Source organism: Peromyscus leucopus, chromosome 18 (assembly GCF_004664715.2).
Source record: "Peromyscus leucopus breed LL Stock chromosome 18, UCI_PerLeu_2.1, whole genome shotgun sequence".
NCBI classification, from domain to species: Eukaryota; Metazoa; Chordata; class Mammalia; order Rodentia; family Cricetidae; genus Peromyscus; species Peromyscus leucopus.
In genome coordinates this window covers 46,225,037-46,232,123 of record NC_051078.1, presented here as the reverse complement: position 1 = coordinate 46,232,123, position 7,087 = coordinate 46,225,037, and the positions used below count along the sequence as shown (strand labels likewise).

Sequence of the window (7,087 nt, the reverse complement as noted above, 5' to 3'; positions counted from 1 at the left end):
TCTGACAGCCCAAACTGGCCTCAAACTCACTGTGTTGGTAAGGATGACCTTGAACTCCTAATCCTGCTGCCTTGACCTCCCAAGTGCTGGGAGTGCAGGGATGTGTCAATGCTACACATCACTATCCTCAGAGCAGATCAGGACCAGCTGTGTCTGTTTGCAAAGGATCAACACAGTTGGGCTTATTGACTCTGGACATTCCCTCATGGAAGAAGGGGGAGGGAGGGTCATTGGACGGTCCCCCGAGTATCCAGCTGCTCTCTCCAGCCATTTGTATGCAATTCTGCCCTCATCGAAGTGTCCTCAGGAAGGGTCTTGAGGAGGAACTGGGGTACAGGCTGAGGAGGACTAGGTACCGGGCTCCATCTACTTGGCCATGGAGGAGCCATCACCATGTGTCTTAGTTACTTTTCTGTTGATGTGAAGAGACACCATGACCAAGGCAGCTTGTAAAAGAAAGCACTTACTTGGGGACTTGCTTCCAGTCTCAGGGGTGAGTCCATGCCTACCGAGGCAGGGGGCAGGGCAGCGGGCAGGCATGGCTCTGTAGCTGCTGAGAGCTTACAGCTGATCTATAAGCAGCGGACGGAGAGTGAGACAGGGCTTGCGGGGGCTTTGGAAACCTCAATTCCGTCCTCAATGACACATCCCCTCCAACAAGGCCACATCTCCTAATCCCTCCTGAGCTGGGAACCAAAGCCTCAAATATGTAAGTCCCTGGGGCCATTCTCAGCCAAATCCCCACGCCATTCCAGGTACAGACTTTCCAGCATGGCTGCTTTAGGGCCACTCAAACTCCTACTCGTAACCCAAACTCATGGTTCCCCAGGGTGAATTCTGATGGACTCAACCTTTGGTTTGTCACCAAGACCTTGGCAGGAAGGTTAGACATTTTTCTCATCTTCTCAGGAAGAAATTCTCAGGGCAGCTCCAATGCCTGGTTTATATGCTGTTAGGGGCTAAACTAAGGGTTCGTCCACATTAGGCAGGCACTCAACCAACTCAGCTCCATCTCCAACCCATGGTCCCTTGGCTTCCTTGAGGGACTTAAGCATGAGTCCTGGATGGAAGAAACTGAAACACACAGCTTAGATGTTTCTTTTAGACACAGGCTTCCACGCCAACTTTCCTAAGTATGTCTCCCACCCTCTCACAGAATAGTATTTCTTCCTTCCTTCCTTCCTTCCTTCCTTCCTTCCTTCCTTCCTTCCTTCCTTCCTTCCTTCCTTCCTTCCTTCCTTCTTTTTTAAATAATTTACTTTCATTTTATGTGCACTGGTCTTTTGCCTGCATGTATGTCTGTGTGAGGGTGCCAGATCCCAGGGCACTGGAGTTACAGATGGTTGTGAGATGCCGTGTGGGTGCTGGGAATTGAGCCTGGATCCTCTGGAAGAGCAGCCAGTGCTCTTAACCTCTGAGCCATCTCTCCAGCCCCCAGAATTTTCTTTCTTTTGCTATGGCTTGGATTCTTGCAAATCTGCCAGAACACACATTGAGACTTGATTGCAAATGCAAGGTGTTGGGAGATGCGGCCTCCAGGGGAACTTAGATCTTGCAGGCTCCACGTCCGTGAAGGGATGAAGGTCTTCTCTGGAGATGGACTGATTCTCTGGACTGCAATGCATAAGAGTAGGGGTTTGGGTAAGGCCGTAGCTGCCCTCATCCTCCCCAGGACTCCTCTTGTCTACCTCTGCTCCCTCCTGCTTTTCCATCAGGAAGAGAGACAGCACAAGACCTGCTGGATGTTGATGTTGAACTTCCCAGCCCCCAAAACCATAAGCCCAAACACACCTGTTATGGTTTGAATGTCCAACTCCAGCCCTCCCCTCTGCCCCTTCTCCACAGGCTCACATAGCGGAACACTTAGTCTTTAGCTGGTGGTCCTGTTTGGGACCATTATAGAACTGTTGGGACATGGGGCCTAGCTCGTATTCATAGGCTCCAGAGAGCAGGCCTGTGAAGGTCACAGACCAGTCCATCTGTGTCCCGCGTTGCATGCTCCTGCCACAGTGAAGCAAGCCCTCCAGCTGCTATGCCTACCATGCCTACCACGATGGCTACCATCTAAAACTGTGACCCAAAAGAAGCCTTACATTGCTTCTCTCACACATGTTATTACAAGGACAAGAAAAGTAACTACCACAGAATCTCTTTATAAATGGTCCATTGTCGGGATTTTGTTGTATCAACAGAAAGCAAACTGCCACAAGCAGGTTGCCAGTTTGTAGTGATGTCATTGTTTACCCGGCTACCTACTCTTTGTTGCCCAACATGTAGACTGTTAGCTCCACCAAGACACAGACTGGGCCTTCTTGTTTAGTGCTGGACACAAGAGGTGCTCAAAGTGTGTTTGCCCAGTAATGGTGGAGGGGAGAGGCCAGGAGGCCTCACACTGGGGATGATGAGGTCAGTGTAAGAGAGATGTTGGGCAAAGGGTTGATAAAACCCTGGACTCTCTGTGAGCAGTTAGTGCTGCAGGTCCAGCCCAGTGCCCACTTGAGGTCAGTGCTGCTTGATGCCAGAGAGCCAGTGGGTCTTGGAGTCAAGCTTGAGTTCCAATTCCACCACTTTCAGTGACCATGTGTTTCTTTAAGATTTGGTTTCTCACCTGTACAATGAAGACAATAATCACACCATTTCATAGAGTCAGAGTATAGGATATATGTGTTTCCCTACATGTCTAATGCTAATGCATACACTATATAGACATTTTAGTGATGTCATGAATGAATGAATGAATGAATGAATGAATGGGTTGAATGCTGTGCCAAGAAATACAGGAAAGTTGCTATGAAATAAAAAGACTCATTTTTTTTTTTTTTTAGGTGAAACAATCTTTTAAAGACAAATATAGCTAGTCACAGGAATTTAATCTCCTAAATGGTTCCTTAACAGAAAAAATGTAGGTTGCTTCCTTGAAAGCAGTTTGGCTGGATGCAGCAAAAAGCCTGCGTGAGCTGACTCCTGACTACCAAGCAATGCACTTCTAGGAATCTACACCAACAACCAGGGACACATGGGTTTGCAGAGCTGGTCCTGGATGCCCTTGCAGTTAGGCCCCAGCAACAAGACACTGAGGTAGCGAGCTCATGACCCTGCAGTGGGGATGCCTGTGCCGGAGAGCTTCGCAAAGCAAGCCTACAGTGCAGGTACAATGACAAACGACGCTTTGCTGTGATAACGAACCAGTGAGAATCACGTGAAACGGCCCAGTCAGATCCCAAATGTCGAACAGGTCGGTGTGCCGAGAAGGTACCTGGAAACGGCAAGCTGTTGTCCCCGGTGAAGGCGGCCACAGTCACTCTCTCCTTACTGACGTCCTCACCCACAGCCTGGCTTCTTTCTGGCTGGCATTCAGCCACCTCGGCCTCAGAGGTTGCTCCCCTGCCTCAGCGGCTCCAGGAGCCTGTGTGAGCAGTCAGCTGCGGCGGAGGCTCCGTGAGTCTTGGCAGGATCAGCGTAGTTCTTCCCGCCTGAGGGAGGACAGGGAGTGAGGCCCTGTAGTGCGGGGCCAGGGAATGTCCGTTGGCACCCTGGTTTGGCCACAAAACGTGACTTTGGACTTCACAGTGGTTTCCTCATCAGTGAAATAAGGGAAATGGGCCTAGGTAATCCCCAAAGAGGCCACGAGTTTCAGGACTCCGTGGCTCCTCCCACTGAGCATGTCTGCTGAAGCCTGTGTGCTAGGCTTACTGCAGACGTGAGTGTGTGTGTGTGTGTGTGTGAGTGAGTGTGTGAGTGTGTGTGCGTGCATTTTGGCATATGAGGACCGTAATGTGTCTGTGTGTCTTGTACTGGCATATGAGGACCAGGGTATAGTGTATATCAGAGGACCATTTGTGGGAGTTAGTCCTCAGCGTCCATTGATTTTTCTAATTATGTGGCAACTAGTTATTTTATGTTATGCTTCTCAGTCACCCCAGATTTCAATGGGGTCTTCACAGTGATTTGGGAACATTATATTCTAGATTTGTCTTATCTATGGAAGCCCTCCCCCCCACCTCATTTAATTTTCTCACATTCCTCAGCCATACTTTCCCGGAGACCAAAAGGGGCAGCAGACCAGCTTCTTCCCTTCACCTGGACATGTATGATCTCAGGCCCCCTGCCCCTCTGAGTCTAGATCTTCGTATAACCACACCCCCAGGGATCTGTGTGTCAAGTCTAAGAAGTCCTGAGAGCCCTGCAATATCCTCCTGGCCTGCTGCAGCCCGTGTGACTTATGCTGATAACAACCAAGAGCCTTCTTCCTATGGGCCGGATTCTGCTGCTAGGCACTTTATGTACACTGTCTCACCGAGCCTCTGATGAATGGTGTTATAATTGCCCTCGGAAATAAAAAACCGAGCTTCAAGGAGGTGAAATCACTCATTCCCATTCATGATGGACATGGTGGTGCATATCTGTGATACCTGCACTCTGGAAGCTGAGGCAGAAAGATCGTGAGTTCAGGCAAGCCTGGGTTACATCGCAAGTTCAAGGCCAATCTGGACTACAGAGTGATACACTATTCCAAAAAAAACAAAATAAAATAACAACAAAAAACCAAGCAAGCAAGCAAACACACACACACACACACACACACACACACACACACACACACACACACACCATTGCAAATGGCTGACCCATGTAAGATTGTGTGACTTCAGAGTTCATATTTTAAAACATTAAGATGCTCAAATTTACAAGCACACATTTTCTTCTTAGCTTTAGTAGTTATTAAAGTGGCTGCAACAATTAATCTTGCAATGAACCATGTCCCAGAGACCTAACTGCCTCTCTTTTTTCACTGACCAGTGCATCTTCTGGCACGTTTCATCTTATGTTAGCCACGCAGTCAGACAGCATGACCTTCTAGATGTCTTGCGTGACTGTTCTTGGGTCCAGGTTTTGCTGTCTGGATGTGTGTGCTCTGCAGAGCATCTCCCTCTTGGCTTGAAGTTCACCCTGGAGACACCAGCCCAATGCTCCCATCACATATCTGCTGAATCAACTACCTTGGAGTTTCAGTCTCTTGGTCCTTGCTTCCTTCTTCCTCTGGCTGTCCCAGAGGAATCCCATCTCTCCATTCACCAATCACAAAGAGATCACCTGGACAGATGCACAAGTCCTTAGTTGGGGATCAAGGATCCCACCTGGCCTCTCAGGTGGAGAGAGGGGAAGGGAAGGTTTCTGTGAACTGTCACTGACTTCAGGGATGCCCAGGCCCCCACTGCTCACAGACACGCTCACCTCACACAGCTAGTCCCTGTCAGAGCTGGAGCAGTTTTCACCATAAGGAGTGACTCAGCATCTTTCCACGGGGGTGGGGGTGGGGGAGTGGGGGGTGGGGTGTGGGGGTGTGGGGTGGGAGCTGGGGGTGGGAGTGGGGTGGGAGGGTCACATTACGCTTTTCTGACCTCTCCTCCGATGCAAAGCTCAAGCTGGCCCTGAAGTAGGACTGTACTTCCTCCCTGACTGTCCTACCGCCCGCCCGCCCGCCGGGCTGTCCCTGCCTTCCAGTTGGCTAGGCTTCCCGAGCAGGCAGGGCTGGGGCTGAGGCTGCAGCAGCGCATCGGGCGGGCGGGGGGGTGGGGGGGCGCGGCGGACGGGCGGGGGGGGGGGCGGCGGGGGGGCGGGGGGCGGCGGCGGCGGCGGGGGGGCGGCGGGGGCGGCGGGGGCGGGGGGGGGGCGGCGGCGGCGGCGGGGGGGGCGGCGGGGCGGGGGGGGGCGGCGGCGGCGGCGGGCGGGGGGGGGGGGGCGGCGGGGGCGGGGGGGGGCGGCGGCGGGCGGGGGGGCGGCGGCGGCGGGCGGGGGGGGGCGGCGGCGGGCGGGGGGGGGCGGCGGGGGGGCGGCGGCGGGGGGGGCGGCGGCGGGGGCGGGCGGGCGGGGGGGGGCGGGGGCGGGGTGCGGCGGGGGCGGGGTGCGGCGGGGGGGGTGCGGCGGGGGGGGGTGCGGCGGGGGCGGGGGCGGGGTGCGGCGGGGGCGGGGGCGGGGTGCGGCGGGGGCGGGGGCGGGGTGCGGCGGGGGTGCGGCGGGGGCGGCGGGGGGTGCGGCGGGGGCGGCGGGGGGGGCGGCGGGGGCGGCGGCGGGGGGGGGCGGCGGCGGGGGCGGGGGGGGCGGGGGGGGGCGGCGGCGGGCGAGCTGGCGGGGATGGGCCTTTGTTGTCCCGCTGAGCTGCACCCCCTCACTGTGGCCACTTTCGCCCATTCTCCTGAGAGCTGCCTGGCTGCAGAGAAAAGCCTTTGGAACCTTCTCTTTTCAGCCCGTCTTTATTGAATTTCACCTCCATGTTTCCTCCTTCCCAAACAGGAGCATCATTTATCTTGGACTTTAAGTTGCAGAGGTCTTTAAAAGCTTTCTTCTTTCCCCAGCTGCATTTGTTGACACACAGTCAATCTGTTTCTTCCCTCCACTCCCCTTTCCTCCCTCGAAGCCCCCCAAGCAGGCCATAAAGTGTCTACAGCTGTGCCTTTATTACCCTTCCCTTTCTATGGCCGCAAGGGGGACGCGCTGAAATATAGCACAGCCATTACCGCGGACAAAAAGGAACAATTTTAAAACATTTTTGCTTTTCATCAGAAAGCGGATGGCACAAAGGGAAGTGCATCATTTTATTGTAAATGCTTTTTAAATATGGGTCACTTGGCCATAATCAGCCCCAAAGGACAGAAAAGTTCAAAGCCCCAAAGCGGGGCCCCAAAGATATTGAGAGTTTTTCCCCCTCGGCCTTTGCCTTTTAAATTATGCTAATTGACACCAAGGAACAGGGGTGGGGGCGGTAATCTCCACCAACCCAAACACTGCCTGCAACTCCCTTCTTCTCTTCCAGAGAAGAGCGTGTAAAATGCATCAGCCAGGCCAGGAATGGTGGCCGCAAACTATTAGGGCCATTTTCCTTTTTACTTCATCCCAGAAAGTACTAAGAGTAGGGGGCTTGGGGTCTGGTCTTTCAGGATGGGACCACTTGCCCAGTCCTGGTGGGGAGGAAACTCTTAATTGCAGAACTCCAAGAAGAACCTGCTAGAGGCTCCTGGGCTGGGATTTCAGGGGTACACAGAGGTGTGGAGTGTGAGGGGTGACGGGTCCTCCCGTTAAAGTTAGC

General features: G+C 53.8%; 1 long non-coding RNA gene across 1 annotated transcript; it reads right to left on the bottom strand.

Annotated features, from left to right (window-relative positions):
* Window positions 1-2,859: 2,859 nt before the first annotated feature.
* On the bottom strand, window positions 2,860-5,295 carry LOC119089273. The gene is made up of 3 exons (XR_005093140.1): window positions 5,236-5,295; window positions 5,001-5,094; window positions 2,860-3,473 (listed from the first exon to the last, which is right to left on the bottom strand). It is a non-coding gene; the product is annotated as an uncharacterized LOC119089273 (long non-coding RNA).
* Window positions 5,296-7,087: the final 1,792 nt, after the last annotated feature.